Here is a 21,284-nt window from a genome sequence, read left to right on the forward strand (position 1 = left end):
AGACATATGGATATCAAATTTTAGTTCTACACATCTACTTCAAGTGAAACTATATATTAAAACAGAGTCATCTTGAATTTAACATGAGAAAATCTTACTTTCAATTAAGCCTAAACACATTTATAATCAATTCTAATTAGTCCTGTTCTTTTAAATATCATCTGCAATTATAAAATAAACCTACCCATGGAGATTCATTAAATCTTGAAATTTTTGAACCTCAGCTTCAATGATCTTCATTTAAGTGGCCTCCCACCATCTGACATAGTTTTCTGCCCTGTTCCTTGAATTTACTTGGCACATGAAACTCTGAAGGGAATATTTCAACCATTCCTTTATCTTTTCTCAACTTCTGTTAGAAACACACATGAAATAGTTGCTCAGTCTCTAAATTACACTGGAAAGACGTGGGGGGAAAAGGATCAAAAGGATCATACAACCCTTCTATCTACCACTCTCCTCTACGTAGAAAGGTAGAAAGGCTCATTTTTGAGAATTAGTTGTGGTTTTTTTGTTGGTTTGTTTTTTTGTTTTTTATTTTTTTCAGATAGTTCTGTCTGTGTATGACATTTCTGGAGTAGCAGAGAGGCATCCAAGTGAAGGGGGGGGTAGGTGCACCTTTAGAGGTGCCATGGTTCAAGCCCTTGTGCAAATACACATTCTGGGCAGCACTCATAATCTTTCCTTCTCTCTTACTACAAGCCTTTGCTAGATTCTGTCTGCCAAAAGGCAGCTGGAGCCAGCCTTGTGTGTGAGGTAGGACAATCTGGAGGCCAAGGGTGACTCTAGCTTAGTCTCTACCCTCACCAGCTGGTATCATCTCACAGGGTCTGAAGATAGTAGACGGATTGAGCTGCTGCTAAGAGGGTTGATTGTCACCTTGCAACACAGTAACGAGTCAGCTCCAGGGTACATCCAGGAGATGTGGCCAAATACGTGGCTTGAAACCAAGCTGCTAACTAGGTCTGAGGTCATTCTGGGAAAACAAAGTCAGAAAAAGGGATGAAGACAGGTACACCTAAAGCAAAGAGTACCAGTCCCACTGCTCATGACTGAAGAACAGCATTAGTAACTGGAAAGTAGTTGTGTTTTCTGCCCCTGTTTGCAATAATTTTAGAATGCCAGTTCATCGCATTGTTCACCCACCTCACTGTTCTCTGATCCATATCTCACCACAGGGGTACCAAGAGATTAAGGATACTCTTACAAAGGCGTTCCTAGACTCAGCATACAAAATCCACTGATCTCCCCTGGTCCATGGAGAGATTAATAATTATAATAGATAGTTCCAATAAATAAGAGATAATTCCAATTTAAAAAGGTAAATTCATTGGTAATGCAAAACCTGTCCTTGGTAAAGTTATGCCAAACTATCGCCTTGTCCTTAAACTCAGAAGGAAATCACCTCACTGTCATCAATTTGTGGAATGCAAAGTACAACATTTGCTCAAAAAAGCCCTCAAAAACTCTGACTTCTCCTCATGAGAATATTTCAGGTTCTTTCTGAGATAAAATGGCAATACCTCACTCCATAAAATGTGACTTTTCCTAAGAGATCCTTGAGAGTTTTGATCTGGTCACAGATTTGAAGTGGGTTGAAGAACATAAAGAGCTGGTGGCATTAATAAATGATTTCTTCAAAAATAAATTTGAACTCATTAATCCAATCTAAAAACAGTAAGCTTTCCTTATTGGGGCAATGAGTGTGGATGAACATCTAAAACCTATTAACTCTTCCCTCATATACTTTAAGTATTTTCCATATGCATTTTCAAATATAGTTGGGGAAAGGAGGTGATCACAGCTGGACTGATCTACAGTGCTGTTGTCCTCAGTAGTCCCAGTAAAGTTAAACACTCAGTGCCTGGCTATGTAGTAGGATGAAGAGATGAAGGGTCTGAATTTGGAGGGCCATAGGAAAGAGGGAGAATAATTTAAAAAGAAAAAAAAAAAAAAAAAAAAAAAGGAAAAAAAGGGAAAAAGTGGTTCTCCTTCACAGAGTGACCTTGTTTTAATGTTCTCCACGCCATTCACCCTCCGTAGCTGATCAGCCAATTCCATTTATCATTATAATTAGGCAGCATCTTGCCAGTTCAATCAGGCTCAATTACTTAGGCCTCATTAGTGACTGACATACTATAACAAGTGCACCTTTGAATGAGCAAGGTCAGATAAAGAAAGTACAGTATGCAGCCAGCAAACACATTTATAGACCATGACAATACAATGCTTTCGATGTTGAATAACTTTGCATTCCCCATTTTTAAGAAGGCATGAAGATAATGAAGCTAAAAGTAACCTTGCTTAGCTTGCATTATTGCAGCACCTACAAGTTCCTTTTAACTCCATAGCTGAACAATAGTGATAAGAGGCAAATCTTCCAATGGCTCTGGAAAAACTTTGGGGCTGTTAGCAAATTTAAGTTTAAGTTCTGGAGAATGGCAGCTTGTGTGATGCTTCAGAGCAGCATAAGAACTTCAAAAATATGCAGTGGAAGAAACAGGACATTGAGTCTCCAGTGCTACAAATCTTTCTGTATAAATAACTGCAGCAAATGGTTCTGCTTGTAAAATATGGTGGAATGTAAAAGGAACTGACTGGCTTCTGCACAAATTAATATTCTAAACTTTAAAATAATGATTAAAGTGTGTTTGAAGATATTACTCTTTATAAATATCTTGACAAGTAACCTCCAGAGATTAAATGTATCTTAAGTTAAATATACATTTTTTAGACACACACTCACACATATATATGTATAATATTAAAGGCATGATATTAAAGAGAAAAAGGCACATTCATCAACTATAAATTAGAGTTTCTTCACACAAGAAAGTGGTAGTCTTCAACTATTTCCCGGTATGGATGATGGAGAAATACATCCACATTGCTTAAAGATGATGTCTGAAATGTTTATAAATTTTTTCTGTCACTAGGATCTCATGGAGCAGGGAACATAAATTATGTCTTTTGGTGTGTCCCATCTATATATCTTTTTAGGTATGACCAAAATCCTTACTTCTAATGGAGGTGATGGAATCACACCTGTTGCTATTCCATAAGTAGACACAAATGAAAATTTAGTTTTACATGGAAAGAGGTTCCTTTTTATCGAACTTGCTTCATTGCAGAAGTCTATTTGACCATTTGGTCATGCTCATTCCTTAGCAGACAGTGATAATCCTAATTTATTTTTTTCCCACTCCAGAACACATAAATAGAGTTCACTTTAAAATTGTTTTATCCACAGTCATGATACTTGGAGATGCAAATCACTTTTCCTTTCGCTGAGAAGATAGTACCCTGAAACCAGGTAAAAATGATGATCATTATTGTGCCTGTGTTTATTTTTATTCTGAATTATTTTCTTAGAATTTTGTACCTTACACTGGGTGATCACAAAAGTACCAAAAAGGATCCACCAGTTTTCTGAGATATCCCTTTACACTCTTTTAAATTCTGGTAAATTTATTTTCAATTTTTATTTGTTTGCTTTTTTTTGTTTTGGTTTGGTTTCTTGTTGGTTGTTTTTTTTGGTTTTTTTGTATTTTGCGATAGTGTATCTAGTTCTCCTCCAGTCATAATATTTAAAAGGTATATGAAAAATGCCCCAAGTCCACACAGAAAATTCTATAATATACTATGCATTAGAAAAATAATGTCTCCAGTGAAGTGATCAGTATGCATCCAAAAGTACAGTATTTGATTATCCTAACAGATATATTCTGAGTCATTATTATCTGGTTCCCTTTTATTCTTCTTCACAATATTTGAGTACATTATACCCAGAGGTATTTAATTCATAAACTGGCAGTGCGCTATTTGAAGTGTTTCTTTCATTTATTCTTATCTAATCTCTTAGTTATTTATTTATTTTCCTAGGCAACTATTAACTATAATACCAAATATTAAAAATAGAAATAACAATTTTCCACTCTTACTTTCCTTCTTACTTGAAGATGAATCAGATGAACCATTTTGTGTGCTTCTGAAAACTTCACTGAGTAAAAGTGAATCAAAGATGAGAATTTTGTAAGCGAGTGAAAAGTGGTTCAGATTGTGGTTATTCTCATCTTTTGCAGCAGTGAATTCTCCAGCCTTGGCTAGGATCTTAAACAATTTCTTTAGATATTCATGAGAAAAAGAGACTAGAGGATGATCTCACACCTCCAGACAGTGTTATTGCATTTGTCCTTTAACAGGTTTTGATCAGAGAAAAAATAAGACATATGCATACACATGTATGAGGCATATACATATGTGCTATTCTGCATAATATTCTGGACCAATAGGTTGTTTCTGCAATGAATGCTGGAACAGGCATTACAAATCACAACAGTTTATATTCCCAACACGAAGTTTGCCACCTTCTTGAAAAGAAATGATGCTATTTACATGAACAGTAGAAGAACCAAACCAAAATATTTAGGAAGTGAAGTATTCCACTACATTTCCTACCACTGGAGAGAAAGTAAGAGAAATTTGTGGCAAGTGTTAGATGTATCATTAAAGAAACTCGTGGGAAGTGTTCAGTTCAATAGTTCAAATAGAAGTGAACTCAATGGGGATATAAAAACTTATCTTAGAGAATGAGTGGAATTATGAAGGCAAAGTTTTTGGTGGGTATAGAGGCACAGTAACTCATGAGTTTGGTGGTTATGTGCTGTTACACTCATTAACAAAGGGCTCTTACCATGTTCTGGTCAACAACTCACTAAAAATTACTTAGGAATTTGGCAAGGGATGTACTATAATTATTATTTTCTTTACACTTTTTCTCAAATATTCTTGAGTGTTTTGCATGACAACAGGGAAAGAACACCTGTGGCTAGCAATAAAATTGATAGAAATTAAGGTAAAGTTCTTATAAACTGATACTGCAATTTTTTTACCAATCTATGAACTTTGGCAATGTGATTTACAGGGATTAACAGGCTCATGTCTCCAAACCCTTCCAGATCATTACATTTTCCTTACCAAAGGAAGCATCAAGAATTTATGTTTGGAAAGTTTCTGTATGCCCTTTATTATCTCTAATTGCTCAGGTAAAACAGAGGTCAAATTCATAGGCTCTGAACTGTTGGCATCAGTGATTATTTTCATCTGGTGTAAATGAGATAGATACCTAGAAATGGGGCATTTGATACACCCTGAATTTTATGAAAATATAGGTAATAGGTGAATACTGGTGAATTGCTTTATGAAAATAATTCACAATTCTTTATAAAAGGGATGCTTTTTTCTTGCAATGTCAGTCCTGGTTTACAATGCAAGAAATAGTTCAAGAAAATTGTGGGAGGAATGAAATTTGTCTGCCATTATTTGCATTGTGCTTTTCTTTCCTCAAAGCTCACTCAAAGATATATTTTACATCAGTTCTTACCATACCTGCCTGGGCCTCTTTGTTTTATGATTGCTCACCAGTGCTATTGATTTCCTTCTCCTATTCACTGCATGCTATGCACACATCAGATAAAATTTGAGATTCTAAATGAAGTGAATTTAGTAGTTTTAGCTCAATCCCTAGCCAACAGCAGATAAAAACATATGCAACACTGCTCAGTTGACACAATTTCTTTCATCTGTGCTGAGGAAATGCACTGGAACACATCCAACACTGACAGTAAATTGATTTGCACCCTTGAGATGCTGGCTACTCCTGTCAGAATTGAGTTTGTTGACAGATGGCAGGCAGTGTGGAGAAACTTTCAGTGGAATTGCTTATATGTTACCCAGAAATGGGTAAAAAATCAAATAGGGGTACAGTGGTGTAAGAAAAGCTGAATAACTGGATTTATTACAACCTCAGATTTCTTCAATTTCTGATGAAGTTTCTAGTTGTCCAAATTGAATGATATTCCAACACTTTTTTGAGTTATTTATTATTTTTCACATTCACAGTCTGGCTCTGAAACTTTTTTAAATGCAGAAATTAAAAAATAACATGATTAACAAAGATATTAGAGTATTTATTTGTCTGAAAAAAAGCACTGTGTATACTTAAGAAAATTAAATTTTAAAAATTTGGAAATATTGCTGTAAGAATATTCTTGTATCTGAGATAACATCTAAACAATAGACACTAAACTTTCTATTTCTGATTTTAAAATTAGGTCCCAGATTTTGTGCAAAATCTTTCCTCTCAGAGTAACTAGATACAATTTATTTTACCTATTTTCTAATCAGAGCCTGAAGACTAATGTCCCAAATTTCTTTATTACCTATGACATAACTACCATGTTTCATGCTCACACACAGCTTCCATAATTCAAGAGTTAGTCTTAAATGTGCCAAGGGCAAAATGATGACTCTGTCCTACCTAATTTTCCTATTGAAAATATAAGCAAAGTTACCAGAGTATTTTCATGTACTTCTACTAACATCAAATTAAATTCTGAAAGGCCTTAATAATGTTATTTTAGATTTCAAGAAAATTTAGAGAAACTGCATAGTAACAGCAAGGTGTTAAATGATAAGCAAATGTGACAATTGTGAGGGGCTATGAAATATTCTGCCAACACTTGGGAGGAATAACATGAATTTTCTGCTGACTTTATTTTACTTATATTGATGGCTAATAGTGATATATAAAGAATATAAATATATAATATATATTAAATAAATAAATAGAGAGAGAGAGAGAGAGAGAGAGAGAGAGAGGGAGAGAGAGAAATATAAATACTTGTCTCCCAAATAAACTTTGTGGTTTTAAATTGGTTGAACCAAGTTTGGACACTTCAAGAGCTAGCTAGCTATCTAAGAAAAAGAAAATGCATTGGCAGGAGACAAATAAGGGACAAAGATAAAAGAAAAGAAAGAAGGATAAGAATGAAGGAGCAAAGGAATAATGAGATATGACAGCTGTGAGAGAGACTTGTCCATCCTCTTAGCTGTAATAGTGTTGACAAAAATTCATATATTCAAATAATGGCCTTAGTATGCACTAAGTTCTAGAGACAGATGGAATGGAAGGGCAAGGCAGAAACTAGAATGAAATTTGTTTGAATTAGAAATTCTATAATGCATATATATATATGTAATATATATACACACATGTATACACACACACATATATATATATAAACATATTCTGATGAACTACTGTCAACTCCCTTGTTTGTTTTTCTTAATGTAGATGGAAATCATACAGGGAAATAAGTTGGCGAGGCCAACTACTCTGCCTCCTGGGCAGTTCTCCTGACAGCTAACTGCCTGAAGAGTAGACTGCCAATCTTTCCAGGACATCTGATTTCCCAGCTGTTCACCTGGTGAGCTGCTGGCCTCCCAGGCTCTCCAACTGGCTGCTCCACAAGCTCTCCAGCTGGGGTGGGGGTTACCTGATGTCACAGAAAACAAGCTCTCTTACTGGAGTCTGCACTGGCTGGGGTCTGGAAAAAGATTTGTTGTGTAAACTCTAAAGGGTTCCCAGTGTTTTGGCAGCCTGGACAACATCTACATTTCACTGCTCTCAAAAGAGTATCTATCAAAATTTGCAGTGTTACAATGAGAATCCTAGTTTTGCTGTTTCTACCATACTGATTTGCCTTTAAAAATTGCTAAACTTTGTTCCAAATCAGGATGAAGAAAAAAAGAAAAGTAGCTCGGATTTCTTGTCAGAAAATAATACCATTTCCTTACCATGTCAGTGGTAAGAAGACATTCTAATTTCAGAGAATGTAGAAAATCATAACCATATTGAGAAAATGCTTCACTAAGACTGTTCAATTTTTATTCTGAATGGATTTAATTCCAGGGGACATTTTACAAAATTTTAAAAAATTAAAATAGATTTTAGCAAAACATTAATATCATAGTCTCCTTATGTGAAATTAGCACAAAGTAGCAAAAAAAAATCACATATCTATAAGAAAGAGGTATAAAACTGCCCTTGCAGATTATCTTTTAGGCTTTTTCAAGGGAATACAACAAGGAAAGATGGTATTTTAAGACGTATCTCTTAGTGTTTTGGGTCATTTGCTGATTTAGATCAGTGTCTGATGCTGCCTGGGAGTCACACTGGGCACCTCTCCTGCTGCCAAAACAATTCAGAACATACTTGTAGGGGGTGAGATCACTCAATGCTGAATTAGGTCATACTTTCTCCAGAACTTTAAGTTTTTCATAGACATGTTCCTCAGAGTGATAGTTCATATTGATTTCTGACTAGAAAGGGCAGCTGAATATGAAGAAAAACACTACTGAAATTTTTAAGTGTTACTCTACCAACTTAAACACAAATAAATGTGCTATTTTCTCACACTTCTTAATTTCTCTTTTCTCAGTGTTCCAGGAAAAACTGAGGGGAAAAATTTCCATTTCCGAGTGATTTCAATACCTGATATTCCAAAACAACAAAAGTGTGTTGGGAACTACTTGTTTATGTCTGGTTGCATATTTAAACATATTAATTTGGGCCATTTTTGTTTCATATAAATATCAATTATCTGGATGAAGGGATCAAGTGCACCCTAAGTCAGTTTGGAAATGGCACAAAGTTGGGTGGGAGCATTGATGTGCTGAGGAGCAGAAAGGCTCTGCAAAGGGATCTGGACAGGCTGGGTGGGCTGAGGCCACCAGGTTCAGCAAGGCAAAGTGCTGGGTCCTGCACTTGGGTTACAACAACCCCAAGGAGTCCTATAGACTGGGGGAAGAGTGGCTGGAAAACTGCCAGGGGAAGAGGACCTGGGAGTGCTGGTCAACCACGGTCTGGGTATGTCTGCCCAGGTAGCCAAAGAGGACAATGGCATCCTGACCTGTATCAAAATTCCTGTTGACAGCAGGTCCAGGGAAGTGGTTCTCCCTCCTCCACACCTCTAATCCTGTGTGCAGTTCTGGGGCCCTCACTGCAGGAAAGACATTGAGATGCTGCAGCAAGTCCAGAGAAGGGCAATGGAGCTGGTGAAGGGTTTGGATCAGAAATTTTATAAAGAGCCACAGAGGGAGCTGGAGTGGTTTAGTCTCGAGAAAATGAGGCATGGGGGAGAACTCCTTGCTCTCTACAACTACCTGAAAACTTTATGTATATTCTCATTTTTCAAAAGGAACAGAAAAGCAGTCAGGGCTTTCTTGCAAAGAATAATAGATGCCTATCTATGACTAGGCAACAGAATTCTGCTAAAACCCTATTATGAAAATTGTTATAGCATATATTTTCTTCTTGCCTCCTATCTGAATCTTAAAAAACTGTGTTTGGACTGCTCAGATCACAAACATATTCTTGCAAAATTTTGCTTCCTCTTTTAAGACTGTGGTGTGATATGTTACGGTCCTCTATGCCCTAAAATTTATCTACAGAAATTAAACTGAATATTTCCATATGACCTCACAAATCAGTGAATGTAAAAGTGATAATTAATGAGGCATGAGGAAGGTATGGAAATTGTTATAATGGCTACAATAGAATTTATCCTTCACTGTGGGATTTTTCCCTGTTATGTTTTGACTTCTGTAGTTCTACTCCCTCATAAAAGAGAGATGTTTCCCAAAAGAAAACAATACACTCATCTTAACTAGTACTGATATGAATGTATTCTGGTTTTAATTGATAAAATTTACACAAACACTAAAGCAAACAAGCAGGGCATGAAATCCTTGGTGTTAAAGGAAGACTGCATTGTGAGTACATTTATTTACAGTCAGTACATTTCAACATCAAGGAAGCATTGATCATGAAACAGGTGGTTCATCTACTCAGATTTTGGAACTCATTGAAAAAAAAGTGAGCCAAGCTTCAGCAGCTTTGGGATAGGAAATCCAGCTTGACAGAAACCTTCAATGACTTCAGCGCAATGTTTATTAATGGGCTAATAAGGAGAGTATCAGTTTGTACTGATCTGTGTTTCAGAATGTTAGAAAAGGCACTTGCTTTTATGGGAGGAGAAAGGCTGTCCTTGCAAATAAAGCACAGTGTTTTCATCCTGCACTACAATGCAGCTCCCCACAGAAAGATCTGGAGTGCCTTGTGTGAGTACAAACAGATGTTCCATAGCAGCACGGCACAGGTGAGTGAATATCTGTGATGACAGCTCTCTGTGAAACACAGCTCCCTCAAGGTTGTGTGTGCACACACGTACATGTATATATATAAATCTGAAAATATTTTAAGTGATTGAATTGATAGCTTGAAAAATGCTGTATACAACCCTTGACTGTGTCATTTTCCTAAATTAAATGCAGTTTGATATCTACAAGGACAGAAAAGGATTTGCATTTAGTCAACATAGACACCAAGATGTAAAAATTGTAATTTCAGAAGGTGAGTTGCTGAGGTATCTGTGAATAGGTACTCTGGAAAGAGTTCTTTGCAGAAAATTGTCTCTGACTTCTTTTCTGTTTAAGAATAGCTTTTCTCATTTTCTTCATGAATATACATGCATGCTTCATTTTAATAACATGCTTCTGTGAGTACTTGTGAAACCGTTTATTTTATTTATTACAACTCCTGAGTATTCCTGTCCTGAGCTGAAAAAGTAACAGGCAGAGAAACAATTTACATTTAAATTCATTTACAACAAATGCCCTTTGTGTGGGTGAGAGGTTTCTATAACTGATGACATTCTATTGTACAAAACCACACAGTAAGTAGCTGCCTCATGATGTCCAAGCTGAGTTGTAGGAGGTGGTTATGAATATTCATTTTTTCCTCTGCCTATTTGAAATACCATTTTATAGGGTATCAGGGTATCAGCTGCAGTATCTACCTGAGTCCCAGGAAGCTGATAAGAGCAGCACTTTGCTGAACTGAGATATCAGTGTTAAAATCAATTATAGCAATATTAAAATCTATGCAATATATTATTGCTATATTATGCTATATTGTATCCCTTTAATTGCACAGTAAGGAAAAAAAATTCATTAAAGCCAATAAGCATTTTAGATACTGAGAACACAGCATAACCTTCAGGAATTCTGGTTTAACTTTCCTTTTTTCTCACCACTTGCGCAGTGTGGAGATATGCAATGATTATTTTTTTATTATTTCCTTAATGTTTTAAAAAGCACGTTAATTAAAATGTTTTGGGTTTTTTTTTTTTTTTTAATATCAAATATTTTGACCAACAGGAACATTTCCATTTAATTTAGCTTTCCTATGGCTTCTCTTGTGACTCTGTGTGTGTGTGTTTATTTTTCCTCCTATCTAACAGTACATTGTTTTTAATCACAGAACACAGAGGAAAAGGGGAAGCTGTGGAATTGATTTTGTGGGAGGAAGCAGAAAACCTGAAGGAACAACCAAGGAACAAATGAAAACATAATGAGACTACAGAAAACATGGCTGTAGTTGGAGGTGCTGGGGGAGAAAAAAGTGGGCTCATGTAGATTGATTCTCTGTGATGGACTATGTAGGGTTCTGAGGAAAATAAGAATGTGAAGGAATGCCAGATGAAAATCAGAAAGGAAGCATGGAACAGACAAGGACAGAAAACTGAAAGAAAATGAAAAAAAGAGCTGGGAGAAAGCCAATATAACCTTGATGAATGGGAGGAACCTCATTGCATGGTTTTCACTACGGGGAACATTGTTCAGAGGTCAAGAATTACTTTGGAAGCAAGAGCTATCTTAAAAAATTATCCAGCTAAAAAACAAAGGACTTTCACAAAAATTTAAAGTGAGAAAGTATTGTAAAAACCAGTATTTTTTACTTTGCTCATCTGGCAGTCATTGAACTTTGTGAGAATTAACTAATTAAAGCAAATCTCTGTTAATGCAGAGAACTGTCAATCCATATGGTTTTTATCTTGGAGAAGGCAAATTCATCACCTTTCAAACTGGTTATATGACATTTTGAAGACACAGAGTACTGTATGAGAAATGATAGGTTTACAGCAGAGGATTCATCATGGTGCTGAAAGATCTCCATCCCCTCCCTTAAAGGGCGCCTGAGCGCAGTGCTAGCATGACAAGTGGGCAAGTGTCCCCACTTCCAGGCAGATTCTTTTTATGGGCTTCCCCTCCTTGAGGCCACTCAGCACAAAATTAAGACAGTCTGATCTGGGATCACGGTAGGATCCTACTACCTGAGCAACCACTCGTCAGGACTTGAAGCCCAGATTAAAGACACACTAATGTCTTGGGTTTTGGTTCATGAGGTGCCATGTGACTTTCTGTATGAATGAGTACTCCTGTCTTTTATCTGGGCTACATGTCCTAACGAGTGCTCACTCAGGAAACAAGGTGTACTGCAGTCCCAGAGGAGAGAGGCCCAGGTGCTCAGAAGGTGGTTCAGGCATGTGTCACACTATATAGTCTGTCTAAGTCACCCATTACAGTGTAACCCAGTGGCACAGTTTTTTGATTTTTTCACATAGATCAAGTTTTTATTCTCTCAAAAGCCTGCAGCATTGGGATGAGGTACTAAGGTACTAAGGGCCTGTCTGACAGAAAGCCACAGCTGTGAAAATACACCTTAAAATATACACTAAATGATTTTTCTGTATTCTTACATAAAGCAATAATATACTTGGCTCTCAAATGCCATCTAAGGACAACTGGGAATTCAACACAGACAAATTGCATTTACCTTTAAGTAACCTATTAATGGCATATGCTAAGATAATAATGTTCACTTTCCATTCATACTTGTCATTTGTACCTTTCTTCCTTTCCCTAAGTCACAGTCATAATTCTTTTTATTATGGTTTCTGTGTAGTTAATCAGATTCCATTCCCACCCCCTCCAGTCCCTCCATCCTGAAAGGAAATTCAGTAGGACCTGTTGCAAGGATTGATTATGAATGATTATGATAATTATTATGTTTAAATGTAGATTATGAACTGATTGTTCAAGCTACAGGTCATTCCAAAGTTAATATCTTTATGTTTTTATTTTCCTTCAAATTGACAGTGCCCTCAATCTTCCTCCTAACATCTTTTTCTTTTGGATTTAATATATGTGATCCAAAGGTTACTAAGTGTGGTGGTTTTGGCTTGGGTTGGTTAATTTTCTTCACAGTAGCTATTATGGGGCTATTTTAGGATTTGTGCTGAAAACAGTGTTGGTAATACGAGCATGGTTTTGCTATTGCTGGGCAGTGTTTACACTGAGTCAAGTTCATTTCTGCTTCACATCCCACCCAGCTAGGAGGCTGGGGGTGCTCAAGAAGATGGGAAGGTCATTCCATACCATATGGCATCATGCTCAGGATGTTAAGCTGGGTGAATGAGAAGGAAGAGGTGGACCTCTGGAGTGACGGCACTTGTCTTCCCAAGTAGCCATTAAGCTTGATGGAGCCCTGCTCTCCTGGGGATGGCTGAATAGCTGCCTGCCTATACAAAGGGGTGAATGGATTTCCCTTTTTGTTTTGCTTCCGACTGTGGCCGTTGCTCTAAGTATGAAACTGTCTCAACCCAAGCGTTGTCATTATTACACTTATAATTCTCTCCCCCATCCTACCCTGGTTGAGTGAGCAGCTGTGGGGGGCTTTTTTGTCAGCTGAAGTTAAACCACCACACTGTCAGATATAGAGATAAATAAAAATTATTGGGTGTTAGGCCTACATAATTTTACTCATATTTCAGCATTTTCAGAGGTTACAAATATACCAAGAAAGGAAAGAGGTTACACACCTTTTTCTAACTTAGATACTGCTTAACATTAGCCTTTCCTCCTTTGAAGCAGCCCTGCCCAAGTTACTGGCTAGAAATGTTCATTATTATGTCAGCATGCTAACATGGTCTGAGTGACTGTGGGACTAGTTATGGCTGCTCTAGACATAGAGCCATCAGGGGCTTAGGCTCTTGTCACTTATGGAAAAGTATTGAGCAAACAGAAGCTCAATACTTTAAAAAACAATCACATTTTTTATGTGTCACTCCACAAGGAATATGCAAGATCAGTATAAAGTCTGAACTATTGCATGTCAAGTGTTCTTCAAGAAACTCTAAATAAAGCTGTATAAGAATAATGCACACTTGCAGATGCTGAAAAATACTACAGTTCACAGTCTATCTCACCTTAACATGCTTGTGATCTCATGAGGCAGAAAATACACATTTAGACAAAACAAATAGGTTAACAGGTCTGTAAATGTAAACAGAAATTATACAGCACTAGTCACTGTAATAAGCTATGGTCTCAGTTGTTGCTCCTGGCCATTGTCTTTCCATTGTTTAGAAAAAGGAAAGCCAGAAAAAGGGACACTAATGGGAAAGTTTCTATCAATATAAGGAAGCAGTCTTCCAAGTTTGAGAGAGGGAACAATTGAGACAGCACAAAGATGTTTATCTGAAAACATAACATGAATGCAAAGGATATCAGTATCATTGACCACCCAAAGAGAAATGTCATAACAGTTTTGAAATTGATAAATAAGCCTATTTATAGGCTTAGGATTAAATTTTTGTAGATTATATGATTAGATGATATTTTAAGTAGTCCACAAAGGGCATGAATATAATAAAAGTAGAGGACTTTGTGGATACAGAGAATTAACAAGAGAAAGACAGGATATAGGATACAATTACATATTACAAGGGATACAGTACCCTATATTTTGGCAAAAGCCATGCACATAAGGATAGAAGTCAGCTGCAATTTCCATAGCGCCTCACAAGCCTGTATTTTCTAGAAATGGAATTCTTCTAAACATTATCATACATCCTAAAAAGATTTTTTCCTTACCCTGTGCATAAAATTTTTCGAAAGGTAGTTAGTGCCTTAAATGCTTACATTTTATTGGGAATGTTTTAAATGTTGCAGTTTTCACAAGATCCTGACTATATATTCTCACTGCGTTTCTATGCTGTTGTGCTTTTCTAATTCCTTACATGTACACTTCATACTGCACTGAACACTAAACAGAATTACACTAGAAAAATCATAGCTTTAGGTCCATCAGTGTGGCTTGTTGGGATTCTTTCCTTGACAGTTTGATTCTTGTGCATTATTTGTTCATGATTTTTTTTTTTTTTTTTTTTTGCATATGACAGCTGGAGATGCCTCTGAAAAATGTTTTTGGTTAGAGAATGGAAAGCTAAAACAGTCTGGGGAAATTGCATGGAGAACCAAAACCTTAATTCTTGAAGTTTTGGCTATAAAGAATAACACAGCCTTCTGTGTACAAGATATAATTTTTGAATACTATATACCCAGTCATTTCCATTTGGTGACTCTTCTTTTTTGGTAATTATTCACTCTTTATTGAACAACATTAGCTTAAATTTCTTTTGATGATGTACCCCAAGGAACAAATATTCCAAAGTGAGTATTAAAATATACAATCTGTATATGAAATTGTAGCAAGACATTTTTGTCCTATTTTTACATGACAGCAAGCTACAGATTTTAATGTGAAAATCAGAAGTGAAGCAGGATTGCATGTAGGCATTGGGCCAAAACAGAACTGTGAAATTTTAAACTCTTGTGTAGGCTGCAAGATTACTTTCTTGTCTTGATGGTGTGATTTTTGGACTTGATGTTTCTGCTCACTGTTACCACAATCTTTATTTCAAGAGACAATAAGTTCATTAAGACAGTGTTTTCTCTAACATTCTTATCACTGCAAAAGATTTATTGTGTTAATAGAATACCCCACAGAGATATTGATTTGCTGAAAGTTCAGATTTACCTTTGCCCTTTCATGATTTTGTCGTGTTTTGTTCTAACAATCTCTTCCCTTCTGTTCTGGGAAATACTTTTTCAGGTCAACTGTCAGTCACATGTAGGTCATCACCAGAAAATAGAAACAAAAATTCAAACACAATGAACACAATGATTTTGTCTAGAAACCTGAAAAGCTATAAAATTTTCATATTACCTGGGTCTAATTGCATTTTGCATTGTGAGATATTTCTATAAAAATTAGTGTTCTGGTGACTATTTACTTGATATCTAGAATTCCATTGAAGTTAATTATTAAGAAAGATCAGTGATAAAAGGATGTGAGGAAATGCACAGTCTTACAGTCCTTATTTATCCTTTCCATTACAATGATGAAGTCTGCATCTGTTATTCCTATGTATAAACTTATTCATTTAACTGAATATATAGGTAAGACCCTAAGTCAAAAGCTGAGTCAGGAATCCAAAAATTAGTCTCTCTTTTGGAGATACTGCTTAAACAAACAAAATTAGCACAAAGCCATTATTTAAGTGCAGCGCAAATTTACAACAAGCTCAGTAGTTGCTTAAACATTAAACAAATCAAAAATCACATTCAGTACTATATTGTATAAACCAGTTTCATGACTTAGTGTGTGTGAAACAGAAGCAGAAACTGTTAGCAGAAATTCCTACTCGTAAGGATAATGTGCAGAATTCATCACAGTCTCACATGGATTAGCAGCAGGTAATGCCTATGGCCATGCAGATTTACTTTTTTGTCTGACAGCAAGAGAGCATAATCTGGCTTTGAGGTGATCTTTTGACTGCCTCTTACATCTCCAGATCTGAAGTTTGACCTGTGCCCCACGCCCCATCACCGCCTTTTATGAGAGCCAGAATCCATGGGTTGGAAGAAAAACTGCTTTAAAAAAAAACTGAAACGTGGCCTTTTGGTGTTCTTGGACACAGCTGCATTAGGCACCAAACTGTTTCTTTTCTTCATTTTATTGCTGATAAGCTTAACTGATGCACAGTGGGGAAGAACTCTGCAAAGTAAAGACAACATTGTTTCGCACCTCAGTGGTGGGTACAAAGGGCTTCAAGGCAAACAGCAGAAACCTGTATTCATTCATTCCTGCACAGCAGAATGAGAGTATTCATGGCAGGTGCAGATGTTTTTTAATATATGATTGAAGACAAGCCCCACAGGCAAAGAATATATTCCTAGCTAGCTGAGTACAGAGATCTTAGAGTGATAAGTGCTACAAAAGGTGTTATGAGTGATAAACACAAAAAGCCAGGATTCCTACAGAGAAAATAATTACAAAATGTTCATGAGTAGTTATTTCTTACTATGGTGCCCAGTTGTAGTGTAGGCACTTAAGGGTATTCATTGTTTATTGAATATCTTCAGAATGCAGGAACCTTTACTGACTGACAGGCTTCTTGTGATTGCCTGGGAGGGCTTACCCTCTTGGTTCTTGCAGTCAATCTCCTTAACTTAGGCACTGTGCAATGACAAGCCCATGCTTCCAAAACCATATATTTGTTTAGCAGCTATCAAGAAAAACCTATGGGACAGTTTTCAGCTTTCCTTCTCCTTGAGAGGTTTAGATTGATAAACTGACTAACATAGATAAACAGGTCTAGTAGAACAATGTCTAAATGTTAATATAGGGACTAACTAAGAACAAGAGCAAAACATAAGGAGGCAGAGACTATATCTCTTCGTAAAAAAAGAAAGCAAAGCAGAAAACCTTTTCCTGCAAGTGAAATCAGTTATATCAGAGTTACACCTATTTCATGAAACAGAGTACCCAGTACCTACCTGTGAATTCATGAATGGAAGGCATCAACCTGTTAAACAAAGCAAAATAGAATCAATGCAGGCTGCTATGATGACGAATACCTTCAGAAAACTTTACTGCGAAGTTCAATTCAACAAAGACATCCTTCTGAGAGCCTCGTATTGACAGGGCCTGTTGTGTAAGATTGAGCAAAAATAGGTTCAGACATTTTAAAACTTCACTTTTAAAATTTCCCACTTCTCCAAGAAGAGAATGTCTGTTTCCTGCAGATGCCCTGAGGATGTTGGTTTAGCTTTCATTACACTGACAAAGTTAGTTGAGCAGACCCACACCTACCCACTTCTGTACCCACTCCTGTATGCAAACACTCCACATGGTCAATGAAGATATAAACAGTAGGAAAAAGATACCTGCCTCTGCCTTAATCTATAGATGTGGCAGAGGAGGAGAGAGCAGTGTGCGAACAACTCATCTGGAATGTGACTGCTCTCCAGTTCCTGTGGCATGGCCTACAGCTTGCCATGGGATGGATTTTTGTCAAAGATGGAATTTTTCAGGCATACCCAATGTGACTTATAAGTGATCCCATGGCTCCAGTCCTGCTATCTCTGCCATCAGACTCCTCATGGTGCAACTCAGGAGAGTTCCCACTGCAATACTACAAAATCAGCAGCCAGTAGAGGTTGTATCTCAGACACAGAGGCACGGTGCTGCTTGGGATCAGAAGCAGTTCACATGAAGTGATACATGAGAAAATAATTCTTTCTAGAACTGGGAGGGTAGAAGCATCAAGAAACAAATCCAGGACAAATCCAAAAGCAATTTCATCTGCTTAGTAAGAAACTTTATATTACCTAAGGTGGTCCAACACTTATTATATCAGAGAAGAGAGAATTGACTTCAATAAATATTGTGCTAATAAAACACTATTAGTTGTGTTACTCTACAGATGTGTTTGAATGACACCCTTGACCCCACCAAGATAAGCTCTAGCATACCCACAAAACAGCATTTGATTGTCCTACAAAATATTTCATTTTGCACCTAATCAACTCTAGTATTTCATGCTTACTCTGGTATGAAGCAGCTGGAAGACTTACACCTCAAAAATAAGGGAAAGAGATGAGGATATTCCAATATGAAACAAAACAAGATTATCAAGCTCTTTTTTACCTGTGATTACTGATTCACTGGAGTTGTCGTGCTGTCATCCATGATGGATACAGTTAATTTTTGCTGTTTTGTATTTATATTGCAGGTTGTCATTTCTGTCATTAATCATAAACATAATTGTAATAGAGACAGAAATGTCTTTTCCCAGACATTTAATTCTGAAATACAATTATCCAGACTTCCTGCTGTTAATGGCATAGAATTCTAATTACTTCAAAATGAAGCCATTATTCATAAACTTCAGGCTTGTAACACACATGTTTACAGTAGATGGAAAATACTATAGAATTCATCATTGTGGAGCTCTTATTTGCCACAGGCTTATTTAACTACTGCCTTTGTCCTATCCCATTAAGGAGTGATAAAGTACTCAACTCCCTGTTTACATAGAAAGCTATGAGCAGAAGTCCTCCTTCACAGACAATGGGCATTCAAATTTCCTGCCTGTAAATAAAGTACAGCTGTGCTTTTCTGTTGTAGGAAGTCACTTGAAGTTGGAAATAGCAGTAATTTAATTAGCAGTCACTATTTCAGAATTAGGCAATTCTAGCAGCAGTTAATGTATAACAAAAATGGAAAATATATTGGGCAATGCAAAATTACATTCATGAGGTTAAAAGAGAAAAATTGAGTTGAATTGAGTAATTTTCTCAAATTTTCAAACATTTATTGTAAAAGAAGCATGTTTGATACATGGGGTTTTTTTATAAAACAATGCTCAAAGTTGGAGAGCAAATACCATTATTAGCATGTAAAGAGGTAAAGAACATGTAAAATGTATAAGAATATACCAAAAATATGGAAGATACCTCAAATATAAATTCATTTGGGCTATGAAGCTGAACAGTAAATGGTTGTTCAAGTGGAATGAAAATTTTAAAAACATATATAAAAAAAGAAAGACACTCATTCCCAGACACATTCTGTAAAACAATAGAGGACAGAGAAAATACTGAAAACTTCAGCTTTTATGTGAATGGGATAGACAGGTCACCAATGCCCTTTCAGAGGTTCGACAAGATCTGATAAAAGCGGGAAACAAGATTGGACAGGTAGGTACTTCCAGGGAATGTCTGAACCCATTTTAACAAAGTTAACTAAGGCAGGAAGGAAAAATTACCTTCTAAAGGTGTCGATTAAGTAACTGTTGAGAAAATCCAGTTGAGTTGGCCAGACACTTAGTTTAAAATGCCAAGATGGCCCCTACATTCTTAGACAACGTGTACTACAAACCACCCATAGCTACCAATGTACCAGAACATCTCAATTAATGCCAGACATGTGAGCTGGCTCCTGAAGACCCTGGCAGCTGTGAATTATTTCTTTTACTGTTCCACAGCAGAAGGAGGCAGTGATCTCAGAAAGCATATTCAGTTCTCAAAATTTGAAAATAAAATGTTGATTTTTGTTAAGTGTACTATGCTTGCAAAATGTCTAATTGTACATGCTGGAATATGAGCTCATTCATTGTGTTTAATCTTTTCCCTTGCTGTGTCCTAGTCATATCTGACATACTTTGAATGGTAGGCACATATTAGTGCTGATTTTACCTTATTTCCCCTTCTGTCTTCACATTCTTATCTTTTAAAGATTATCATTGAAGATATCATTAAGATTTATCATTTTAAAAGATCACTACTTCAACTGAATAGTACCAGAAATGATTAAAAGCTGTTGACTACTCACACAGTGACACAAAGGAGGAACAATGGCTAAATAACAAGTAAAAGGCAGTGAAGATAGGTGTGGGATCTTCATTTTGTACCTTATTTTCATGCTTCCCTTGTATATTCTGCAAAACTTGAAAGGCTGTTAATCAATAAATTTTGAGGGATTTATTGTTCCCTTACATTTGTGTTTGTTTTTCATTTTCACATCTAACCAGGAGTTTCAGTGCTACACATAGTGACAGGTGTTCACACAACACTGCAAAGGAAGCTGAGAACTATGATTAGGTCAGCCTCCACCTTCCCTGAAATTCAGTGCAGTTTGATTTGGGGGATTTAGATATATTTAAAGATCTATCTAGATCTTGTAATTAATGTCAATTTTAATTGATTCCCATTACTGACAGGTTGAAAAATCATGGATTAAGATTAAAATAGAGGAAAAATATGTTAGTATAGTATACTACCATTGAACCTTACCAAAATATGTAGTCCCACAGCTATACCCTATTATAACAAGGAAGCACCACCTCTTTCCCAAAAATTACTGTTATGGGAAAACCTAGCATATTTTAAAGTACAGGTTCAAACAAATTCATAGAATTTGGAGACCAAAAACTCCTTTTCAATGATCTCTATCTACAACATTTTTTTTCTGACATATTGCTATGGCAGATTACATGTCCTTTTTAAGCTTTGATTGTAAAATAGGAGACTTCTAAAAACACAACAACATTTAGAGAGATGATATGTCACTGAGATGTTTGCTCTAAGTGGTTTTATATTAAAGATTTGAGTAGCTGTGCACAATGCATCAGCTTTAAGGAAGCTTAGATAAATGGTACAGATTAAAAAAAAAGTACAAAATGGAGCAGAGAAGAAGTCACTTTAAAAGTTTATATTTGGACTAAGCACATATAGCTTGGCATACACTTGGGCTATGTTTGAACTTCAGGTTAGTTTATCTTAATTGTCTATTGGGTTTGGCTGGGATGGAGTTAACTTCCCCATAACACCCCTTAGAGTGCCGTGCCTTTTATTTGTAGCTAGAATGGTATGGATAACATGTCTGGCAGCCACCCAAGGTCAACCCACCA

Source organism: Poecile atricapillus, chromosome 3 (assembly GCF_030490865.1).
Source record: "Poecile atricapillus isolate bPoeAtr1 chromosome 3, bPoeAtr1.hap1, whole genome shotgun sequence".
NCBI classification, from domain to species: domain Eukaryota; kingdom Metazoa; phylum Chordata; class Aves; order Passeriformes; family Paridae; genus Poecile; species Poecile atricapillus.